Source organism: Paroedura picta, chromosome 5 (assembly GCF_049243985.1).
Source record: "Paroedura picta isolate Pp20150507F chromosome 5, Ppicta_v3.0, whole genome shotgun sequence".
NCBI classification, from domain to species: domain Eukaryota; kingdom Metazoa; phylum Chordata; class Lepidosauria; order Squamata; family Gekkonidae; genus Paroedura; species Paroedura picta.
The window spans coordinates 71,141,489-71,164,727 of NC_135373.1; the positions used below are offsets into that span (position 1 = coordinate 71,141,489).

Below are 23,239 nucleotides of genomic sequence, written 5' to 3' on the forward strand. Positions count from 1 at the left end.
CATGACTCAGTGCTTGCACAGGTGATACCTTTACCTTTACCTTTTTAAGGTTAGTACTGTAAGGCTTCCAGGTCTGTTTTTCTTTAATTTTGCAGGGTTCCTTGGCTACAGGAGGGAGGGGTAAGGAGGCAGGTCTTCAAGGCAATGGGACTAGATATTAGGAGGAAATCTCTAGAACTGGCTGTCCAATCATCTCACAGCCCTGCATGGCTCTCTGAGCACTGGCAGAGAGGACAAAAAGGAGGCCTGCACCATAAATTAGTGCCAGAGAAGTGATATTAATGTGAATGTGTATGCCAGTATCTTGCTAAGTTTGTCTGGCTATCTAGATGCTGGCTTGCCAGGTTGGCTTGGATTATGTGATGTGAAGCTTGCTCCTTCTTCAGATCTGCTGGGATATTCTGGTTAGATATTGGTTCTACTAAGACTGTTTGCATTTGGCCAGTAGTTGTTCTTATGTGTTTGACTATTGACTTCTGGATAAAGTATGAAATTTTTCCATAGGAAACAATGGAGATAAATAGGATACAATTAGAAACCTTCATTCAGTTTCTTGGGTACGAGGGTCTTTAGTGTAGAGGTAGTAATAGATGTCCTGCAAAATTGGCGTCATTTGTTTAACAAATAAACTACTCCTGAACCTGCATCTATCATTTCCCCAGAAAGCACTTTCCTGGGGGCATCTTTTTTGGGAGACTATAACTCAGACCCCATAAACTCAATCCTCACCAAACCTTGAGAGCAGGTAGAGGAGAGTCATCTGGAGATCCCCTGTGAGTGTGTTGGGGGAGGGGGTTCTTCCACATTATGAACTTCATAAATGGAACCATAGAATCATAGAGTTGGAAGGGACCTCATGGTCATCTAGTCCAATCATCTAGTCCTATGCAGGACACTCACATCCCTATCGCTCATCTACTGTAACCTGCCACTCCCTTGAATCTTCACAGAATCAGCCTCTCTGTCAGATGACTATCCAGCCTCTGTTTGAAAATTTCCAAAGATGAAGAACCCACCACCTCCCGAGGAAGCCTGTTCCACTGAGAAACCGCTCTGTCAGGAACTTCTTCCAGATGTTTAGATGGAATTTCTTTTGAATTAATTTCATCCCATTCATTCTGGTCAGTCCCTCTGGGGCAAGAGAGAACAATTCTGCTCCATCTTCCATATGGCACCCTTTTAAATACTTGAAGATGGTTATCAGAACCAGTTTGTTTAGTATCAAAAAGTTGGTGACATTCCATGGTTCACAAACTAGGCATGCCACAAACCATGAACCAAAATGTATTCATGCCCATTCCTAGTGGGAACATGTGATATTCCAAGGGCAGTCAATCAATCCATATCAATCCTTCAACTGAATCCTATGAGATCCTTTGGAACAGTAGTCCCCAACCTTTTTATCACCGGGGACCACTCAACGCCCGGGGACCACTCAACGCCTTTTACTGAGGCCCGGGGGGGAGGTAGTTTACTCCTCTAATCTCAACCACTGCCCTAACGCTCTCTGATCGCTATGGTAATGTTTAAACATCCCTTCAAAATAAGATACAGACACGCCACAACAATGAACATAAGGAACATTTTATTTTCATGGAAATTTTAACTCATGACAATGACAAATCAATGGGAACCCTGAGCTTGTTTCTCTGTAACGAGATAGTCCCATCTGGGAGTGATGGAAGACAATGACACCCGAAGTGTGTTGTAAAGGGCCAGGGGGGGGGTGAAGTAAAGGGCCGGGGGGAGGCGTCCTTCGGGGCCCACCTCCAATTAGTCGAAGGACCACATGTGGTCCGCAGCCCACAGGTTGGGGATCACTACTTTGCTCCTTTGCTTCAGTAAGTTCAGTTTGATCCACATTGAAAAGAACATGGTGTTGTGGTCTGGACATATTCTAATGCTCTCATTAAAATACCAAAATCAAAAATATTTTAGAAATATATATAGATATGGTTCATTATCTTTCTTAACTGGTGTAATATTGAAGTGAAAATACGTATTTGTTCAGGCAATTTTTTTAAAAACCAAGCCAAATTTAAACAAAGCTATATACAAAAGAAAAGTGAAGCTTTTTTTAAAGTCCTAATTTGCACTATGTTAAAATATAAAGCAATTTATGAAGTAAGAAAGAACACTTTTTTCTTTGGCTATACATATAAAACACAATGTACACTCAGAGTAAAAGTTTAATCATTTGAATGCTGAATTTTACTAAGAGAATATAGAAAGTCTTCATGTATTTGCATAACTTTTGTTCCTGTTTTTTTTTTTTTAATCCAAAGGCTTGGAACACGAAATATAAAATGTCATGATTAACAAGTATCACTGTATTTTTTTTTGTTTTCCTGGGGATACTAATCATAAAAAATGGGTCAGCTATCAGGTCATTTGCAAAGGGGAATTAAATTGGAACAGAATGAATCAAACTGCTTTTGTTCAGCCAACTACATAATCAAAGGATAAAGATTCCAACTGAACAATTTAGTATCCAAGTTCCCTAAGTAACCTTTTTTGTTATAAATCACAATATTTCACTTCAGAGTTAGCTAAAGTTAGTTTTATATTTGGGTATGAAGCATAATAGGAAAGAGTTTCACAGATAGCTTGGAGCCTGCGTGCTTGTATTGTAAGGTCATATATCCAGGGCTATAGTGACATCACTAGAGAAGCCCAGGAGTGAAGCTACAGCAGGCTACCAAGTCACCGAAACATTGAGATATCTATCCTGATCACAATTTCTCTACAACTGGTTATTACCATAAAAGTACATTTAAAGGAATCTAAATACAAAGTGTTCCCCAGTTCACCAATACTTTGATGTTTTGTAAGATTCAGTATCTTAGAGGTTCTCTGTTGTGGAATGAAAGTATTTTAGATTTTTAAACATACAGTTTGACTTCAAGGTGGCATAGCTGTTTCTGAATAGTAGGCTCATGACAATGAAATTAACTCTTCTGATCATGTATGCAAAAGGAAAAAAAATCAAAACTGGGTGCCTAAGGTTAAGCACTTGAATTTATATGTACAGGATATGGCCTTTGGGACTTGAACAGTGGCCAGGTTTTCAAAGAAGTTGAGCAGCTGCAGTTCCCATGAATTTACTGTAGAACTTAAATCAGTGGAAGCTGTGGGTGACCATCCTATTTATTTCCACCACAGGAAACTTTCCTTTTATATCCAGTAATGGGTAAAATGTGTGGATTTGTACATTTGTCTGCACTTTTAAAACCTGATACAGCCATCTTGGTTAAATTCAGAAAATATTACATTTGGAGAGACTAAACAAAAATGCCATTTAAAATCCGAGCAAGACAGCATTGGCTGTCATGAAGGACTCTTGCCAAGCAACTATGAAGTAATCCTAAAATTGCTGAAGTAGCTTTCTCAGATGCTTTTTGGGGAGACTGAAAGAAGGAGCACAGCATAAGCTTATACAGGGAAGCACAGTCTTCTTCCTCTTCCTCTCTTGAAAAATATAGCAGCTCACCGAGCAGTTAATTCCACTCATTATCTTTCAGGATAAGCCCACTCCACTCATCTTTAAATAGGACAGGGTCCTATTAAATAAAAGAGTAAGGCCACCTGGGGAGGAGTTAGGGCGGGCCCTGTCCAGGATAAAAACTCAGAGGGCCCAATCAGGAGCCGCAAAGCGGCTCCTGATTGGGCCCTCCGAGTGTCCATCCAGGGCCAAGCAGCCAATGGGGAGGCGCGCAAAGTGCCTTCCTATTGGCCCCTCACCAGGACAGACCAAAATTCCATTCACCCAGCCCAGTCTGGCTGCCAGTCAGCTCCTGACCACTGCAGGGAGAGGAGGTCAGCAGGGCTTCCAAGGGGGATGAGAACAGAGACTGCACCAGCCCTTTTCGCCCCAAGGCTGTCCTAACTGCCATGTCCAGCTGCAAATTGCCTCAGAACCCTGACAGAGCTGGCAGGAGGCTGCAGAGTGCTCCCCCTCCCCCCCTCCAGGCCTGCTGCGAAGGAGCCTCTGACAGGCCCTGACTGAGGGGAAGAGGCCTTTCCAAGAGCAACGCAGGGGAGCCTGAGGGCCTTCCTTTTGAGGGGGGGGGGGCTTTCCCCTTCTGCCAAACAGTTGCCTGACAGGGAGGCCACAGAAAAGCCCCTTCTCACTTAAAATACTGCTCTGGCCGGGGGTTAGACACAGCCAAGCCATGTGTCTTTCTTCTTTGCAACTCTCTGCAGATTTGAGGCCACTGCACAGCATTATTCTGCAGAGGAAGCTGGCTCTTTTGTCTCCTGTTTCATCTGCACAACAACCCTGTGCAGTAGGCCTCAAGTCTTTCAATTCAACAACAACCTGTGTGGGAAGCCTTAAATGTTTCTTCTCTGCCACAACCCTGTCCAAAGTAGCCCTTTCTGCCTGGGGAGCTGATCTTTATACTCTGCAAGTGAGCTGTAATTCCAGGAGCTCTCCAGGCCACACCTGTAGGTTGGCTACCCCTGGGTTGGAAATATTCCTGGAGGTTTGGAGGTGGGACTTAAAAATCATACAATGCCTCAGAGTCCAGCCTTCAAAGGAGCCATTTTTGCCTGCAGTTGGTAGGGAGTGGTGCAGGAGTGTCCCTCCTGGCCTATGGGTTATGGCCAGCCCTTATCAGCAACTGTTTGTATTCTGGGGCGCAGACAGGCAGACCAGCATCAGTCCTGTGAGTCTGGAAAGTGCAGGAAGATCTAAATAAATATTTACAGCCTGAAACTAAATAGAGAACAAGTAAATGTCTGGAGACACATAGTAACTGAAATAGTAACTGGCAAATAACCTTGGCCTGGCAAATAAAAAAACTGTATTAAAAACCTTACTAAGGTCAAGACTGCTGTGCACAGACAGTCTTCCTCTTTTTGCCAGCTTCCCTGTGAGGCTTGCTACCCCACCTCCCTCATGGGGAGTCTGCTATGGGGAGAGAAGGGGAAGACGATTGGAAAATGCTTTGAGACACCTGAGGCCTGCTGGGTCACTGCGGCCCATTCCCAGTTCTCTCAGATCTCTCACAACCCTACATACCTCACAGGTTGACTATTGTGGAGAGACAAATGGAAAAGGTCTTTGTAAACCGCTTTGAGACTCCTTTGGGTAGTAAGCAATAGGGTACAAAAATCCGTTCTTCTAAGGAGCAACCATGAAAGAAGCATGTGGGCACATAACATTTTACCAACAGCGAAAATATGGGAGACAGAAGGAACAGGGTGGACACCTGTGTACTGTGTCTACTCCATGTGTATTAGGGCAGAGGGGCATTTCGGTGAATGTGGCCTAATTCACACAAGAAGGGAAATGACGCAGAACTCGGGGGAATTGGTTGCCATGTAATCTTCCCCTAAGAAGAGTCTCCAGTCTGATTTTCCCTTCACATATCTGAGGACATGGCTCTGGAAAGCTCATCTGTAACCACTATGCCACAATTCCCAAAGGTCAGTCCTCTCCCACAATCAACGAACATTCCACACCACAGGTTCTTGACACCCATATCTCCACACCCATGGCCTCATTTGCCACCATGCCACCACAACCTCCCACACAACACACATGACAACCCCATGCCCTTACAGACTGGACAACTCCTCCCCTTCCTCTTCCCACTGCCAAGCTCTAGCGCCCATTGTATTCTTTGAGACAACGGGCTTTGCCCCTAGTAGCACATAAAACTAGGAGGCTATAAGCCCCCCTCCCCCAAGTCTTCCCCTCCTAGAGTTAATGGATGTGGTGACCAAATGGTTCCATTTTGCAGGTGGCAGTAACTGAGTTCAGCAACCTACATGCTGCTTCAAGGTAGGGATTTTGATGGGGAAAGGCCTCAGCTATGATCTGTCTGTTTGCAAATGGATTATATCACAGAGAACACTTGAAATAAGGCATGAGGTTGCTTGAACATAAGAATGTGCCATCTAATGCAGTCTTTCACTATGTTAGATAGTTAAGCTAGCATTTATTTTCTGAACCTGCTTGCTTTTCGAGATTTACTTGTTAATATATCAATATTATTTAACTTCTTTAAATAGACTACATATAAAAAACAAATTACAAGTGTCTGTTTATTGTCCGTATTTGCCCTCAGAACCTACAGAGCCCAGTTTGGAGGCCTTTTCCCCAAAATGGGATCTTCTATAACCTTATTTCTCTGCCAAAAAGAGGGATTTGGGTATATAGCTAGGAAAGAGTTAATGTTCAAATACAGGGGTTTTCCAATGTAGATGTTCACTTTTGAGGAGACATCAGGAACTGTAAGAAGCATATGAACCCAAGGCTAGCTTCTGATCTCACAATGCATAGAGATTTGTGATATACAAACGTCCCATCGGCTGTTACTAGAGTCCAAGATTGTATAAGAGGAAGTGCACATGACTTCCCCATTACCTTTGTTCATTTTCCACATTTCATCAGAAACCAAAAGGAAAAGTCCTGTGGATCAGCAGTAGAGTACGTGCGAAAGATCTCAGTTCATTCCTTAATGCCTCCAGTAAAAGAATGCTAGGGCATAGGTTTGGGCAAAGACCTTTCTCCACTAAAGGCACTAGAGACACACTGATACAGTTAGTCTCTGCTAATTGTAGAGTGCTCTGACTCAATGTAAGACAACTTGATATTTACAGCTTCATGTAATGCAACATTTTTGCTCAGTCATTGGGTACGTATTCAGAAATAATTCAAACTGTTTATGTAAGCTACAATCATGTGTGATAGTGCTGCTATTGTTACTTTGTTATATTTGGACTTTGATAGAGTTTGTTTTAAGGGACAACGGAAGACAAGTTATAGATTACCAGTGCTGTTAAGGAGTGTTACACACTTCTAAACGCATTGAAGTTGATTTAGAAGGGTTTAGAAGTCAATGGGCCTAGAACGGCTTAGATGGACTTCTACATCATGAACAGTGCCAAGCCAGAAGATAAACATGGAAACCTGTAAACTTATGGAGGTATGTGCAATGGAATTTTCAGGCAAGAAGTAATGGGAAAGTAAAGAACAAACAAATCCATGGAGCTTATCCAGCAAGGGTTAGTTGGCAAAGAACATGTTCCATTGATTTCAATATGACTTAAAGTTGTCTCATTTTTTCCATGGCTTATGTTTTTTCTGTTTTAACTATCTCTTGAGGTCTGGAAGGAGGGGGAGTGTAAAAATTTGTTTCCTAAATTTCTTTTCCTTTATTGAATGCATGGAATTAATTCTGCTTTATCCCAAGTATTGGAAAATGTAGCATGACTACAAGAATACTATATGGAGGGTATGCAGTCCATGGAAAAAGTCAAAGCCCTGAAAAGTTATTAAGAGAAAAATGCAGAGACAGCCTGTGCACAGAACATCATTCTGAACAAGGGTTTTCTCACATTCAGCCAACAAAAAGACAGATCTGAATGCACAGCCTTTTGCAGCTCCTCAACTGAAGTGAACTGGCTTTCTGCACTGGGAAAACAGGATCTAGCTTGAAGACACTGATCAGGAAGCAAAATGACAACAGAACTTCTTTCAATGGTCTCTCTCATTACACATGACTTTGGTTCAATCAGATCTCTAATAACTTTAAGACAAAAATGAACACACATACATCCTCCATCTCAGTTCCAATTTCTCCTATCAATAATAACTTGTTATTATGACCAAAGAGTAAATTACTTTTCAAAGGAAGGAATGAGTGGTTTTATTTATAAAAAGAAGAATATGACCATAAACAGAAAATGTTAGCAGTCATGGAGCCAATTCAAACGTTTACTTCCTCCTCAGAAGCAAGCAGTCATGGAGCCAATTCAAACTTTTACTTCCTCCTCAGAAGCAAGACCAAGGAATGTTTAACTTCTCTGGTTTAAATTCTTTATTAAAAAGAAAGAGTTTGGGTTGGCAGGAGAGTTGTTCTTGCAAGCTGCTGGTACATCAACATAAGTGGACTGATAGATTTTTCCTTGATAAACTGCCAGATATGTTACTGTATAGCAGCATGCAAGAGAAACTTGGGGGAAACTAGAAGAGGTTGGATTTTTGGTTATCCTTGAAGAATTCAGTTAAGCAAACAAATATGTAATCCTACCAGATTCATAATAAAAAAGGTATCTATAATATCTCTATATTGTACCAGGTAGTACTTCTTTAAAACAGTTATATAGCTAGAGAAAGCAGTATATTTGGGGGTGAGTATGACAGAAAAACAATGGATTCAGATCTTGACAGAGAGCTCTGTTCCTCTTGCTCACAAGTGAAATAATTGTGTGCAGTTACTATACCACTTAGCCCTCTTTGGCATTTCAGCTGTAAGCACTTTCACATTTAATATCTCAGCCACTTTGGATGCCTGCCACTTAAAATTTGGCAGGAACAGTCATCTATCCAAAGAATTTCGTCTTTTTTTAATTTTAATGATTTCAAATTAGTTATAATGTGGTCAAGTTATGTTTCTCAACTGGATTTAGATAGTCCCTAAATTAAAGTGTTTCATATATATTTTAAAATTTATTGATATTTGCCATTTATACCCAGAAATTAGTGATCTTAATTTTTTGAGCCAAATGAAAAAATAGAATTTTCATCAAGGTAGAATGAGATCAGATCACTTTGGGATTTAGTTCCTCCTGTTCCTGCAAGTAATACTGCCCTCCCCCCCCCCAAATGAAACAGGAAGTCAAGAAATCCCACTTCCCATTTTCTGGAACTATATCAAACTTAAAAAACACCAAGGAGTTTTTTTAGTAAACTCTTATACATTTTATTAAATAATAGAGCTGCACTATCAATGACCAACTAAAACAAAGCTAGAGAGTAGAAAAAAGGGAAGCCCCCACGGAGACCATCATGTAGGGAAATACCAGTTTTAAATAACTCTCAGCCTTGTCCCCAGTATGGGAAACTACCACTAATAAGAACAAAACTTCCACCATACATCAAATTCTTTACCTCTCATTTGGCAGAGAGAAATAGTTTACCACGAATAGTACTATTCTGGGCAGTACAGTTCTATCAGTTTGACACTTCTGGACTTTGGACTAGGGTGACAGAAATTATATTTCTCATTCTTTTCTACTAGTGCCAATGAGAAACAGTACCAGTAAGAAATTAAAGATACTTTCACCACGTACCTGGGACCCATTTTTAACCTGTCAGGCAGCAGCAGGGGATCTACTAAGCTGAAAGCATATGACAGGAAGACATGTTACATCACAGTCACCAAGCAGGTGAAGCAAAGTTAGAGTTATGACATCAGTGGGGAGGAGGAAGGACTATGCGGAGAGAGGATGTGGGACCTGGCACAGTGAAGGTCCAAGTGGTTGAGGTAAAGGATAGATGAGCTAGGCAGCAGAAAAAGACAGCAAGAGAGAATGAGGGACAGTGAACCTAGTGTTTCAGACCCAGAGACTTCTGGATGCAATCTGTTTCCATATTGCTTTAGGTGATTTTAAATCCTTTATAGCAATTCTACTCATAACAAATCAGACAGAAAATACCATGGAACTAATTTTAGGTAATTATGGCAAAAAAGTTCCCACTCCCATTGCCAATCATACCTAGCAGAATTATTGCAGATTATTTGGACTTCGTTGACTTCTGAATTATAGTGTTCAAAGGGGATTTCTTTGGATTTCATCAGCTGTGATGATCTTGTGTATTTCTTTGCTGATAAAATCTCGTAGCTATTATCTGACTTGGACTCCAATTTAAGCATTTGACTACAAGAAGAAGTGCAGTGCACATTGTCTGACCTAGATTATATAGAAGGTTTTCTCCCCATCAATGATGATTGGATTACGAGAACTGTGAAGCTAACCACTTGTAGCTGGATCCATTTACCACTTGATTAGTTAAATCAATTGGACTAGGCATCCTTTGTCTAATATCATCAGGTAATCATTTTGGCCTTGGGGAAGGCTATTATTTTTATTGGGAAAAACCTGCATCAACAAACCAGTTATAGATCTGTGTCAAATTTACCATTTTTAGACAAAGTATTTAAAAGAGTGTGGGCAGAGCAACTCCAGGGTTTCCTGGTTAACACATCTGTTAGATCCATTTCAGTCTGGTTTTAGATTTGGCTTCAGGACAGAGACTACAATAGTTGCTCTGGTGGATGGTCTCTATTTATAGCAAGATAATAGAAATGTATGTTTGTTAAGCTTGCTTGACTTATCAGATAACTTACCATTTATTAAAGCAGCTTGAGATTAGACTGAATCTGAAAACTATACTGTTAAAGGGGTTTCAGTCCTGATTTTATTTTAATCTAGGTAAACCCAGAAAATATTTGTAGATAACTCAGAATTAGTAATGTGGGGTTGACTGGAGAAAGTTCAAGTCCAGTGACACCTTTAATACCAACACTTCATGATATACCCTAACTAAAACTTTGTGGGTCTTAAAGGTACTATTGGACTCAAACTTTGTTTTGTGTAGTTGATTATTTCCCTAATGTTATTAAGTTCATACATTACAGCTTTGAATGAGATTGTCTGGAACTTTATTATTGGGTATGATCAGTATACTGGTAACACCTAGCTCTATATGCCTTTGAATAAGTCAACAGAAAGATGTACTTTGCATTCTAAGTCAGAGCCTATGAACTGTGGGCATGTAACTGAAAGATGACAAGTGAGCAGTCAGCCCAGACAATGCAGAGGTGATGTTGGTCAGCAAAGCGGAGCCTGAAGGACTGATTCTCCAGGTATGAACCTGTGAGCTGCCTGCAATCTTCACAGAAGTTTATGCTGACTTTCCTATCTGCCACACATTGCACTTGTTCTTTGGAACAGCCTCCTAGAGGAAGTAAGGATTCCCACCATCTGTACACCGCTCGTGGCACCGCGGGCGCCACGGACTAAATAAAACAGTAAGCCCTTGGAAGGCGGGCTGTGTCCGGGATGAGGAAGGGTGCCGATTGGCCCCTTCCCCCGGACAGACTATTGGAGGGACCAATCGGCAGGCGCGAAGCATAATGATGTGAGAGCCTTTGATCACTGATACAGGCAGTTTTGTTTCTCCTTGTGTTTTTGTAAACTTCAACTGAATTCCAGGGAGATTGATTGGCTGTTTTGACAAAGAATTATCATTGGTTGTATTTGGTTGTGTGACACAATCTACTGATGTAACAGAATTGATTTTTGCTATATAGTCCCTGTCATATAAGGAGTTCATAGTCTGACAAAGAGTGCTTGCACTCGAAAGCTCACACCCTGAATAAATCTTTGCTGGTCTTAAAGGTGCTACTGGACTCTGATTTTATATTGCAAAACAGTTATGCAAATTGGCTGCTATCAGATGGCACACTGTACTTATTTACTTGAATTTTATTTTAAATATTTGTAGTCATGTTCTCCGTTCAGAGGCTTTCAAGATGGCACAAGCAACATTTTTAAAAACAATATGTTTTTAAAAATACCAGCAATTGAAATTAAAATTACTAACAGCAGTAATTAATAATAGCAGAAACACAGGCATGATATATTCAGAAGCAAAATTCCAAGCTGAAATAATAAACAAACAACAGTAATATAAAAATGCGAACAAATAATCTAAAAAACCCACATCTATCTATTGAAAACCACATCTATCTAAATATTTTAATTAGCAACAATAAATTAAAGCAATTATATATTAGCAATTGCTCAATTAGCACCAGAATGTTAAAAGTTCAGATGATAATTTAGAGAGACGTTAAAAGAGTGGCCAACAGAATTAAAACATTCGGCCTAAAGACAGGTTAAACACCACAATTTTAAGCAGGTGCTGAAAGATTAACAAGTGGGAATTGAAGATAGATAACTGTGAGATGCAGGGTGCCATAACACAAAAGATCCTGTCTTTCAGAACCTTTTATCAGAGAGCAATAGCATAATAAATAGAGGTTCAAAAGGTCATGTCAATAATTTAATTTTACTATGGCCCTTTCAAAATGTGTCAGCTGCCATGAAAAATAGTAAAACTATGCAAACACATCTGAATTTACTCAAACATAACCAAATACTTCCACAAATAACTGGTTCCTTCTCTCTTCTAGTCATTCTAGAATATTATCATGATCTTCACTCCAGAATATTACCATTCTTCCAATAGATCCAGAAAAACTAATAGAGTCATTCTCATCTCTTCTCTCTTAAAAATGGTTGTCTATTAGGACAATCAAGGTAGCTAAATCCTCAAAACTAGGCCTGAGACTGGGCTGGAATATGTGATTTCTTTTTTTATTATTATTATTTCTAACATTTCACACCAATGGCTTTGATCTAAACAGAATTTTGTCTCTTGTTAAGCTTTTAGTTCATTTTCACCAAATTCCCCTTCCAACCACAGCCCTCATTGCACAGGTGTCCCATGATCCCCAGTATAGCTGTTGTGGTGGTCAAAGGGGACTCTCTGTTTTGCTCAAGCAGAAAAGGTGATTGGATCAAATCAATTTCCCACAAGAAATCTATCGTTATAAAATTAATGTTGTCATAAGGACTCTAAAACCATCGGCAAACAAATTAACCTACTGTATAAAAGATTACTTCAAATTCAGGATCCCAAAGTTCTCCATATTTTTAAAAAACTAAAGAGCAGGACGTGGCTTTTGAAATTAGTAGGTCACTAAATATTTATTGTGATTGCAAAACTTTTGCGTAAAATGATGTCAACAAATATAAGATATCCTGTACAACAGTTGCCATATTTTGTAAATATATGCAGAATGCTTGTGTGTGTGTGGCTGGGGGGGGGCATGATATATGCTGCTATATCTAATTGTGATATATGCAGTGGTATTGCTCTACAAACCTGCAGAGACATTCCCCATTCCAAGGTTTGCAGAAGGAGACAAGAAGATTTTAAAAAGGATAAGAAAGGTTTTCCTAAATTGAAGAATGCCAACTGAGATTTCAGGAGAACTCTTGAAGTTACAGATGGGATTTCCTAGCAACTGAAGAACTAGAGCCTGGGCCTAGGCAACTATTTATTTATTCATTCATTCATTCATTCGTTCGTTCGTTCGTTCGTTCGTTTGTTTGTTTGTTTGATTGATTCTCTGCCTATCTGTCTAGAAAAGGCAGCAATGAAAGTGGTGAGGAGGCTGGAGAAAATTAAAAATAGGAAAGACTGCGGGAGAGAAAAAGCAATTAAAAGAGAAGGAATGAGAAGAAAAAGCTGTTTGGGGGCAGGCAAAACTAAGCCAGACTTTTACAAGGCTGGATATATTCCCAGACTGTCAAAAATATGGCAAATGCAAGGACATATTTGTTTTTCTATCATCCTCACAAACCAGTTTTTGCATCAAAAGTTGCTGACAAAAGCAAACCATTAAACTCGACAGGAAAACCATTTGTATGAAAAAAGATATATTTTTACTTTAAACCTCTCATGTCTGAAGCACCTTATCAGTATGATCACAATTCAAACTGCTAGAAAAATGCATAAACCACTCAGTAACAGAATTCCAGCCAGTATAATAGCCATTTTCTAATCATTTTGTGCTCTATTAACACTTCTTCAACAGTCAGCTCTAGGACCTTCTCTGACTTTTACATTTTAAGCTAAAGGCTATATATTCCAAACAGAGAAGATCCTAAGAGGCATGAAATTGTAATGCAAATCTGGTTTTCATAACATAATACAATGGCTTATATGTAACATAATAGGATTGCCATCAAATAATTTTAAGTGCATGTATGGATATGAGTGCAGATATATAAGTAAAAGACCAGGCAGACTGGCCCAAAGAGCAAAATAAGTGTGAGATTAATACCCCCTCCAGTTTATTTGGGCTAATTATTATAAGTATTATTAGTATTATTAGTATTATTACTTCGATTTATAGCCCACCACTCCCCTAAGGCTCGTGGCAGGTAACAACATATAAAACCCATAAAACCCCTAATACATCAAAGCATCCTACAAAAACAAATACACCGTCCAACCCAACCAACCCGACAGTGGCGGCATTCCCAAGGAGGAGACCAGGGAGCACCGCATATAGCCCTGAGAGGGGAAGGGGGGATATGTTTCAGATATTGAGAAATGCCTTGATTCAGCAGTTCTAATATAAATTGTTATATCCTCTGCAAACACAGAAGTCTGTATGAGCATGAAGCCATGTGCAAACCATTCAGTAGACATGATGGAATACCACAAATATCTCTTTTGTAACCAACTTGCTTACTTGTAGAACAAACGTTTAGTTCAGTGACACATTTAAGACCAACAACATTTTATTTAAGGTATAAGTTTTCATTGAAAGCTTTAATTCAAGTACTTATGTTGCAATTAAAATATATATATTACAATATTATTTTTGTATTCTATGCGTTCTATGAAAATCTTTGTTGCTCCATATAGACCAAATTTTAAATCAAGACCCTCCCCAGTCAATGGTGTTCCATTGTTTCACAATGGTGTTCACAGAGGGTGACGCCCTCTAGCATTTTCTTTGCAGACTCAATACAGGGTGATTTGCCATTGCCTTCCCCAGTCATTACCGTTTTACCCCCCAGCAAGCTGGGTACTCATTTTACTGACCTCGGAAGGATGGAAGGTGGGTGGGGATACTGACAGTTATTATTAAATTCTTGTCAAAATTGAAATCTCTAAGGAAAAGCTTACTGCTGATTTGCTGAACCACAATATTCTATTCCTGGCTACAGTCACTGGTGATGGCAGAAATTACCTAGCTAGGAAAGAGTCTAGGTGTGTATACATTCAGCTCTACTTTGCCATTATTATGTAAATATGGTGCTGAAGAAGGGGGTACTACTTTGGTAGTGTTCAGGAAGGGGAAAAGGGGAAAGGGGAAAGGAACTGTCTATTTAGTAACAATTGCATGCTAAATCTTATTTCATGTGGGACTATGAGATAAAGATATTATCCCAAAATGAAAAAATGTACCTGCACACATCTTGTTCCATTTCAGAGCTAACTGCTCAATCATAACATGTGTGCATTAGCTAAATAACATCTCAAGGGGAGCTAGAGATACAACCTTGATGTCTACTGATTGTACATGGGTGAGTTTGTGCTCTCAAAGGATGGTCCTTAGAACACTCCCTGCTGGAAGATTTTGTGCATATTGTAAAAAGAACCGTTGCTAAGTGCCAATTGAGCCAGTACTGTATACTTGTCATATTTTTAAAAAAAATATTTCATAGCATTTGATTATGTTAAATAAGAATGTTTGAAATTTAGACTGAATTACATCAAAATGCCACTACAGCTGCTACTATTCCTCATAACTAAATGTCAATTTCTGATGGGTCATTTTAATGTGACAGCATATATTGCTAGAGATGTTTAGAGAACCTAAGAGTAAAGAAGGCTTAAATACATACAATACTTCAGCATATGCTTATGTTAACAGGAAAAATTCTTTTAAGATACCAGATTTTTTCTGTGCAGCTCCAAGAGCTTAGCATAGAGATCTGGTTGCTGTCCTTAGGAAAGAGAAAGCATTTGTGCATGTATGCTTTATAACTCAACTTTCCAGTCATATCCCAGAAAGTGAATCTTAGGCAACCCATATTTAGCTGAACGAGAGGTTGCATGTATGTCCAAGGGCTGTGGTGCACTCTGTAAGTTCTTGCCTGTGTAAGGACTTCCAGTTTATTACAGTGTCAGGACCAACGTCACATGCATAACGCCACTGCTCATGTACCCTCATAAACTGATTGTATTGCAAAGGGACATGACCTGGACTAGAATGAGGACTCAGATACAAGAGTTTTACCAAAAAACTGGCCATAGCTTTTATTGTCATGCAGAGAACATAGGCATGGGCAAATGCAGCCGTTTTGTGGCCAGCCGACCACATAGAAGCCCCAACCAAGTGGCCCGACCCCAGTACCAGGCAGCTCATGTGCCTGAGCCCCATAGGCTCACTTTCCCCCCAATATGGATCCACCTGATGACAAACAACTGACAGAGTGAGGAGGGAACCCCCTGCATTCCTGCCAATGCTCAAAGCTGCAGCCAATGCACTAGGGCATGTTAAACGCCACGGAGCCATAAGTCCATTCTCCAGTTCAACAGGTGAATGCTACCATGCCGTAACAGCAAAGGCTGCCTGTGACTGATGTTAGGCTGTTGGATGACAATCATGCCATTGTCCTACACAGACTTAACCACTGCCTTGCAAGCCTTCCTCCTAGCCAGATCCACCCACTCCAGTGTAGCGGCTCCTCTCCATACATGTTGTTCCAATGATGCTGACAAAAACAGTTGGGTTTGCAGAAAGCACTGCTTTAGTTGCCAATGATGGATGTTGAGAGACACAGAGTAGACACTTCTGGCAAATCATTTTCACTGATGCTGGAGTGCCAAAGTGATATACAGCCAATTCCAAGGTGCCGAGAAGAGACGACCACTTCATGCCATGCCTCTCCAGCCAAAAAATGTACAGGTCACCCAGGCCTAGGGCACTACTCCAACCAGAACCTGATGCATATCTGGAAGCAAAAAAAAAAAAATTCTATGACCAGTGACAAAAAACACATTGTGATGGAGAGTGTAGACCCGAGGGAGCAATGGGAAGGGTAAATAATTTGTCCAGAAGACTCAAACATACTACTTGTAGGGCCAAAGAATGCCATCATCCTAGCACCATAATATGTGCAGCATTCAGCTCATTGACTGAGGCTTGCTTGGCCATCCCAATGCGAAACGAGTATATGCCAAAATGTTCTGCCAGTAGACACAGCCCTATAATATACCACATCTTAACTGCCACAAACTGGTATCTAGAAAGGCAGAAACCATCTGTGTTTATTAAGACTGGGCCTGGCTAGTTAGGCCGAACCACTAAGTACTCTGATACAGTGCATATTAGTCATGGACCTTCCCCAGCAGCTGCTGCCAAAATTACGAGCAAGCCACTCTCTGGCTGATTAGTCTTGGATTGGCAAAGTTGTATAGCTCATTCTCAATGACCTCTATGCCTTGTAGGGAGAATGCTTAGTCCCCAGGGGTGGACTGTGAAGAAGGCAATAGCTCATGGCAATGAAAGGCACCCAAAAATGCCAAGGCGAAGACCATACAAAAGACAGCCACCTCAAAAGTCAAATCACAGACAACTGACAAATGCAGTGTTAGAGACAGCAGCAGTTCCAGAGAGATAGATCTCCTGGAGTCATCCTTGTGAGGGGCCCGCTGTTCTCAACCCTTGATTGGCGGACATACCATGAATGAGCTGCCAGTTCTCAAGCTTACAGAAGGACAGGCCTGCACCATGCACCACCATGGTCTTAAACGTGCTCCCAATCGAACGCAAATGAATCTGGTATTGACGGACTGTCTCCTCCAAGAGTGGTAGAGGTATGGGACATCCGTAGCAACAGGAGAACTGCTGATATCACAACACAGCCCCATTGTAGGTTCATCGAGTAGACAGTGCCAGTGATCCAGTTACCACATTGAGAATTAGTACCACTTCTGCACATTGGGCAAAATTGCGTGAAATTGGTGAAAAAGGCACCAGCAGTAACAATGCGCTCTTTTAGTCACCACTCTTCACCCTGTCAATCAATGGAGGAAACCAATCAGAGGTTTGTGTGCCTCTAAAGTTCCCCCAAGTGTGTTTTTTTTAAATGGAGACCTATGCAAGACAGAGCACACACAAAAAATACAGCAGGGTAAGGGAGGCAGATTCCCACGCCAGCAGTAGTTCAAACACCATCTTTATCTCCAGTCATCCTAAGTAATCTTGTCCCTTCCGCTCCTCTTCTCTCTCCCCACCCCCCATGCTGGTCTGCCCGCCTGCCACTCAATCTTCTCCACTCGTCTTGGCTCTCTTCCTCCTTCTGAAGCACGCATGGCACCGTCGCCTGCTGTCATGCACATGCACACGTTTCCCTGCAAAGCCTCGCACCTGCTACTGCTGCTGCCGCCACTGCCATCACCACTGCCACACACACACTTCCCTGCAAGGCCTTGATGTCGTTGCCGCCTCCCCCCACCCACACACACACACCTCACGAGGAAGCACTGATTTGAGGAAGTAAAAAGCAAGGCTGACAACTGGAGAGGTACCAATCTGGGTAAGTTTCATGAAGACAGGTATCTCCAAATCTAGTCCACTCTGGCTTCAAATGAATGCTAGTGTCTTGAGGCTATAGCACATAACCTACCCCCCCCCCCCAATACTGGACAATTCAGTAAGGACTACAGTCTTGATCCCACACTCTTCCCTCGAAACTTCCTTTCTGGCAAGGACTGATGCTAGCAAGCAGCAGAGCTGGTAAGATGCGGACTCCCTGTTAAGAGAAGCCACTCTGGTTTATAACTCAACAATCAGCTTGCAGATGATTCTGTGGCAGGCATAACACTTTAGCTTCAAAGGAAAGCTGAGCACCCTAACAGCTTTGTAAATGGGGGGAAGGAGAACTTGTTTAGCATTTTTTTACTGTACTGGAAATCCAACGGGAGATAAATCCACACAAGACCTATCCATAGAGAACAAGAACAGGAAGCTGCAATCAGAAATTGACATATAACAACTTTATCAGAGAGTACCTCTCCTGCTACCTAGAGAGGTAGAAAGTGCCTGGGAAAAGCAGAGCCAGTGCCTCTGAGCAATGTGCAGGCACCAGGATCGGGCTCAGGGTATAATCTATTATTCCTTTTTCCCCCTGGTGAACATATATCTGCAAATAAGTGGAAGAAGAAGGGCCAAGTAAAGAAGAACAAGAAGAGAAAATTCCAGTATTTTTTGTGCAAGCATATCTGATTCAGCCAGCGAATCAAAGGCTGTCCAACAGGTTTAATATAATGCTGTTATTCTAATGCATATTGAAATATTATCATGTGTTTAAGCAAATCTATCAATTGCATGTGGTACTAAACGGTTAGATGGGAATCTTATATTATGTATTTGTGTTCCTACTGACCTCTGTTTATGAAATAGCAGCAAAGTAATAAACCAGATGTAAACATAAATAATATGAAATGTACTAGAAATTAAGCCCTCTGTAGAAGAAAGAGGGGGGTAGAGAGGAGTATGTATGTGGATATGTGGGGTAGGGGAAGGGGTGGGAGAGCACAGTGGGTGGGTGTCTATGTGTGTTTGTGTGTGTGTGTGTGTGCGTGTCTGGTGGGGCAATCGTGCGGGGGGCCAGCCAGGGGGGTTTGACTGGTGTGTGTGTGTCTGTGGGGGCTGGGAAGGGGCTGTGGTGGGATCGTGCAGGGGGGGGTGGCCAGAGGGGTTTTGGTGGTGTGTGTGTGTGTGTGCAAGTGTCTGTGGGGGCAGAGAAGAAGCAGCGGCGCGATGGGGGGGTGGCCAGGGCGGTTTTGTGTGTGTGTGTCTCTGTGGGCTCAGGGAAGCGGCGGTGGGGCGATTGCGGGGGGCGGCCAGGGAGGCTGGCTGGGGGGTGTGACTCGGGGCACGGGGAAACAGCAGCGGCACAATGGGGGGGCAGCCAAGGGGGTTGTGTGTGTGTGTCTGGGTGAGGGGAAGCCAGCGGGAGTACTTACTGTCAGGGAAGGCTGCTTCTCCTTGTATGCAGTGGGTCCCCGGCTGGGCAAGGTGAGGCTGGGCCAAGCGGTCAATGAGGAGCCGGTCTTCGTGGCTCCTGATTGGGCCTTCCGAGTTTTTATCCCAGACAGAGCCCACCCTTTCTCCTCCCCCTTAGGGCTTACTCTTTTATTTATTCTGCTTCACAGGAGCGGTTAAAGATATATACCTTTTTTATTTTAATGAAATGGTATTAGAGCAGAAAAGATTTTTCAAAGAAATTGGGCAGCTGGTGAATCATTTCTTGTATTATAATCAGTATAAAGTATAGCAATCGTATAGTGTATGTCATATCTTAAGTCTAGATATTTCAAGAAGAAATCTCTCCCTAAAGGGAAAAAATCAAAAAGTGAACTGATAGCTTCAATTAAAAGGAGAAGGGAAATGGCAACAACAAGAATGAAGAAAAAGACAGTCAAGCAAGACAGTGATGAAGATATGGAAGATTCATTACAAGCCCCAATACAGAAAATTCTAGAAGGCCTGGGTACGCTAACAGTGGAATCCTGCCAAACCAAAGTAGACTTACAAAAAGACTTCACAGAAGTACAAAATGGCAGAACTTAAGAAAGAAGTGGCGGACGTGAAGAAAGAAGTGGTTGTATTTTAAAAGGAGCTCGCTTCAAAGATAGAAGAACTACAGAAGGGTGTGGCAACTAACATAAGGCATATAGAGGAGGTGAAGACCAAAGCTATCAATACAAAAAAGGAGGTGGAGAATCTGCAAAAGTGGCAGAAAGTGGTTGAAGGAAAGCTGGAGGTTTGTGAGGTCCAAAGAAGAGAGAGGAGCCTTTGGCGGTTCCAGAACAGTTTGGAGAAGATCTGAAGAAAGAATTGGTTAAAGTGTTTCAGGCATATACAGGGAAGAGATAAGTGAAGATTAAACTCCAAAGTCATAGCAATGAGAGATTTTAGTAGCCTTTGATAGTAAAGGTCTAAGACAGTGGTCTGCAACCTTTTTTGCGATGTGGACCGCTGCCGATGGATGGGGGGAGAGAGTGACACGCATGCGTGTTTGCACCTGGCAGGGCTGCAAATCCGCACACTCGTCAGTTTCGCGCATGAGCGCATGCGTGGGCCTGCCACTCATGCACATTTGTGCTCCCGGCGGGGGTGCAAATGCACATGTGTGGCGGCTCTGTGCATGCGTGCATGTGCAAAACTGACGTGCATGCACGTTTGCTGCCCGCTGGGCGCAGACACACATGCACGGCAGGTCCACCCATGAACTTTTGCACCGGTAGCGTGCTGCTGGCCACGCTTCCCTCTCCCCCGCCTCTTGCAGCAAGAAGCTTGCCGGGCCGCAAGCTAATCGGGCGCTTCAGCGGCCAATTTGATCGGGGCATGGCGAGCTTCTCGCTGCAGGAGGGGGCAGGGAGAGGGAGCTGCAGCCGGGCCACAGCCCAGGGGTTGGGGACCACTGGTCTAGGAGATTCCACACTCAAAACAAACAGAACAAAAACACTGCGAATCCAGGGCAGAGAGGTGCAAGTTTTTCACGACCTACCAGTGGATGCTTTTCAAATAAGAGTAGAATTCCATTTTTGAGGCTAAAATTAATTTTAAAAAACATCATATATTTTTGGAAAATACCCATTGAACTGGAGATTTTTTTTACCAGAAGGCAGAAGAACAATAAAGTCACTCTCAGAAGTACAAGAACTATTTGACAAGCTATCCATAGAAGATCCCAGTTAACCACCAGACCAGCAACATGAATAAACTAAAGATATTATCACTGAATGTAAACGCCAGGAAGATCCGAGCCAAAGCTGTTTTACAGGTGTCCCCACCTTGATACACCATGTTTCTTTTAAATTGTAACTCAGTAGCCCTCGTCTACAATTTTATGTATGCAATATTGGAGAAATATTGTTTTATCCATATTTGTACCATATTGTTTTTAATTATGTTTTGTAATGGTCTTTGGCTAAACACAATAAATGTTATCGTATCGTATCGTATCACTAGAAGACTATGATTTGGTTGGCATATGGAGGAAAATGAACCCAAAAGAAAAAAGTATACGTTCCACTCAGATAGACACAAATCTTACATGTCTAGACCAATGTTGGATATCACGGAGCTTGACATCCCAAGAGTTGAATATAGAAATCCTACCAAATACATACACAGATTATGCACTGCTACAAATACAGATGTTCATCACAAGGGTAGGTAGAGGGGAACGGTGGTTAAGAAACTACATATTGGACGATCAAAGAAGATTGGGAAATTGCCAAGCAGAACTAAAAGAATTCTATCAATTTAACCAAACAGAAGGAATTAAACATTCCAACATCTGGGAAGCAAGTAAGAACTTTACTAGAGGAAAGTTGATCAGCTATGAATCATATATAAAAAAGAAAAGAAGAGAAGCACTATCTGGCATCCTGGATCAATTGCAAAATTTGGAAACTAAACATCAAAAAATCCATCTAAAAAGATAATGAAATCAATTAGGAATCTCAGAACTCAAAGAGGCCTCCTTGAGACAGAGATGTGGAAAAAGTTCAATATTATGAAACAAAATTTTTTTTGGATCTGCTGACAATCTGGGGAAACTACTAGTGTATGAGAAAAGAAATAGCTATGAAAAACATACCATCAATGAAAGTGGGAGGCCAGGAATATAATACAGAAAAAAAAGATATAGCAATGCCTATTTTGATTCTGGAATTACTACAACTCATTTACTACAACACATTATACATGGCTCCAAAAGTGAAAGATGTTGGGATAAGCGAATTTTTGCAGGGAGTCCCAATAAAAAAGTTTACACAAGAACACAAAAAATGCCTAAACCAAAAAAATATCAGCTCAAGAGCTTGATGATGCCAAATCGTCTCTGAAATCTGGGAAAGCATCAGGACCAGATGGACTTCCGGCAGAGTTCTATAAAAAGATAAAGCATTTTTATATGCCTCTACAGTAGACAATAAATTAAATCATAGATGATAAAGTGGAAGCATTTCCAGAATCTTGGCATCGTATATCCCTAGTTCCAAAAGAAGGAGTGGACATACAAAGTCAGCAATCTTACAGGCCGATCTCGCTACTCCACACGGATTATAAAATATTCACAAAAATAATAGCAAAAAGTCTTATGAAAGGCATCACAGAAATTATTCATGAAGACCAAACAGGTTTCATACCAGGAAGGCAAATGAAAGACAATATTAAATTTACTTTAAATGCTCTAGACATGGCTAGAATAAAAGACCGAGAAGCGGTGTTCGTATTTCTTGATGCAGAAAAAGCCTTTGACAACGTCAGGTGGTGTTTCCTGCTTCTTTACTTGTCTGTCCCTTTTGAATAGATTGTACCCCTCAATTCTAGTATTCCAATTGTATTATCCCACCAAGTTTCTGTGATTCCTACTAGGTCATAGTCCCCTTTCTTTATTCAGACTACTAGTTCCTCCTGCTTGTTTCCCATACTCTGTGCCTTAGTGTACTGTAGAGACATTGTAATCCATCCTTTGTGTGTCCCATGGATTTGGTTTTTGAACTTCCATGTAAGGTAGTAGTTCCCTGCTTATGTGCCGTTCCCTGTAGATTTGCAATCTTCTCATCTTCAGCTCTTGCCATCACAAATCTGCATCTTGCTCCCCCTTTGGATTTAGTTTAAAGCCCTCTTCACCAGGTGTACAAGATTTCTCCCAAAAATACTTTTTCCATCCCTTGTGAGGTGCACACCCTCTCCCGATAGTAGCCCCTCATATTATCACCATAGATCATGATCCAGAAATCCAATCCTTTCCCAACGACACCAGTGAT

General features: G+C 41.4%; 1 long non-coding RNA gene across 4 annotated transcripts in view; it reads right to left on the minus strand.

The window, feature by feature from the left end:
- The window catches only part of LOC143837933 (uncharacterized), an 88,099-nt gene that overhangs the window by 19,752 nt on the left and 45,108 nt on the right, over positions 1-23,239 (minus strand). Inside the window, exon 1 of one of the 4 annotated variants that reach the window (XR_013231144.1) lies at positions 9,085-9,144. The exons of 2 other annotated variants lie outside the window; for them this stretch is intronic. This is a non-coding gene — a long non-coding RNA (uncharacterized LOC143837933). Of the gene's footprint in view, positions 1-9,084; positions 9,145-23,239 lie in introns of those variants that run through there. One more of the 4 variants, XR_013231143.1, reaches the window with a different exon arrangement.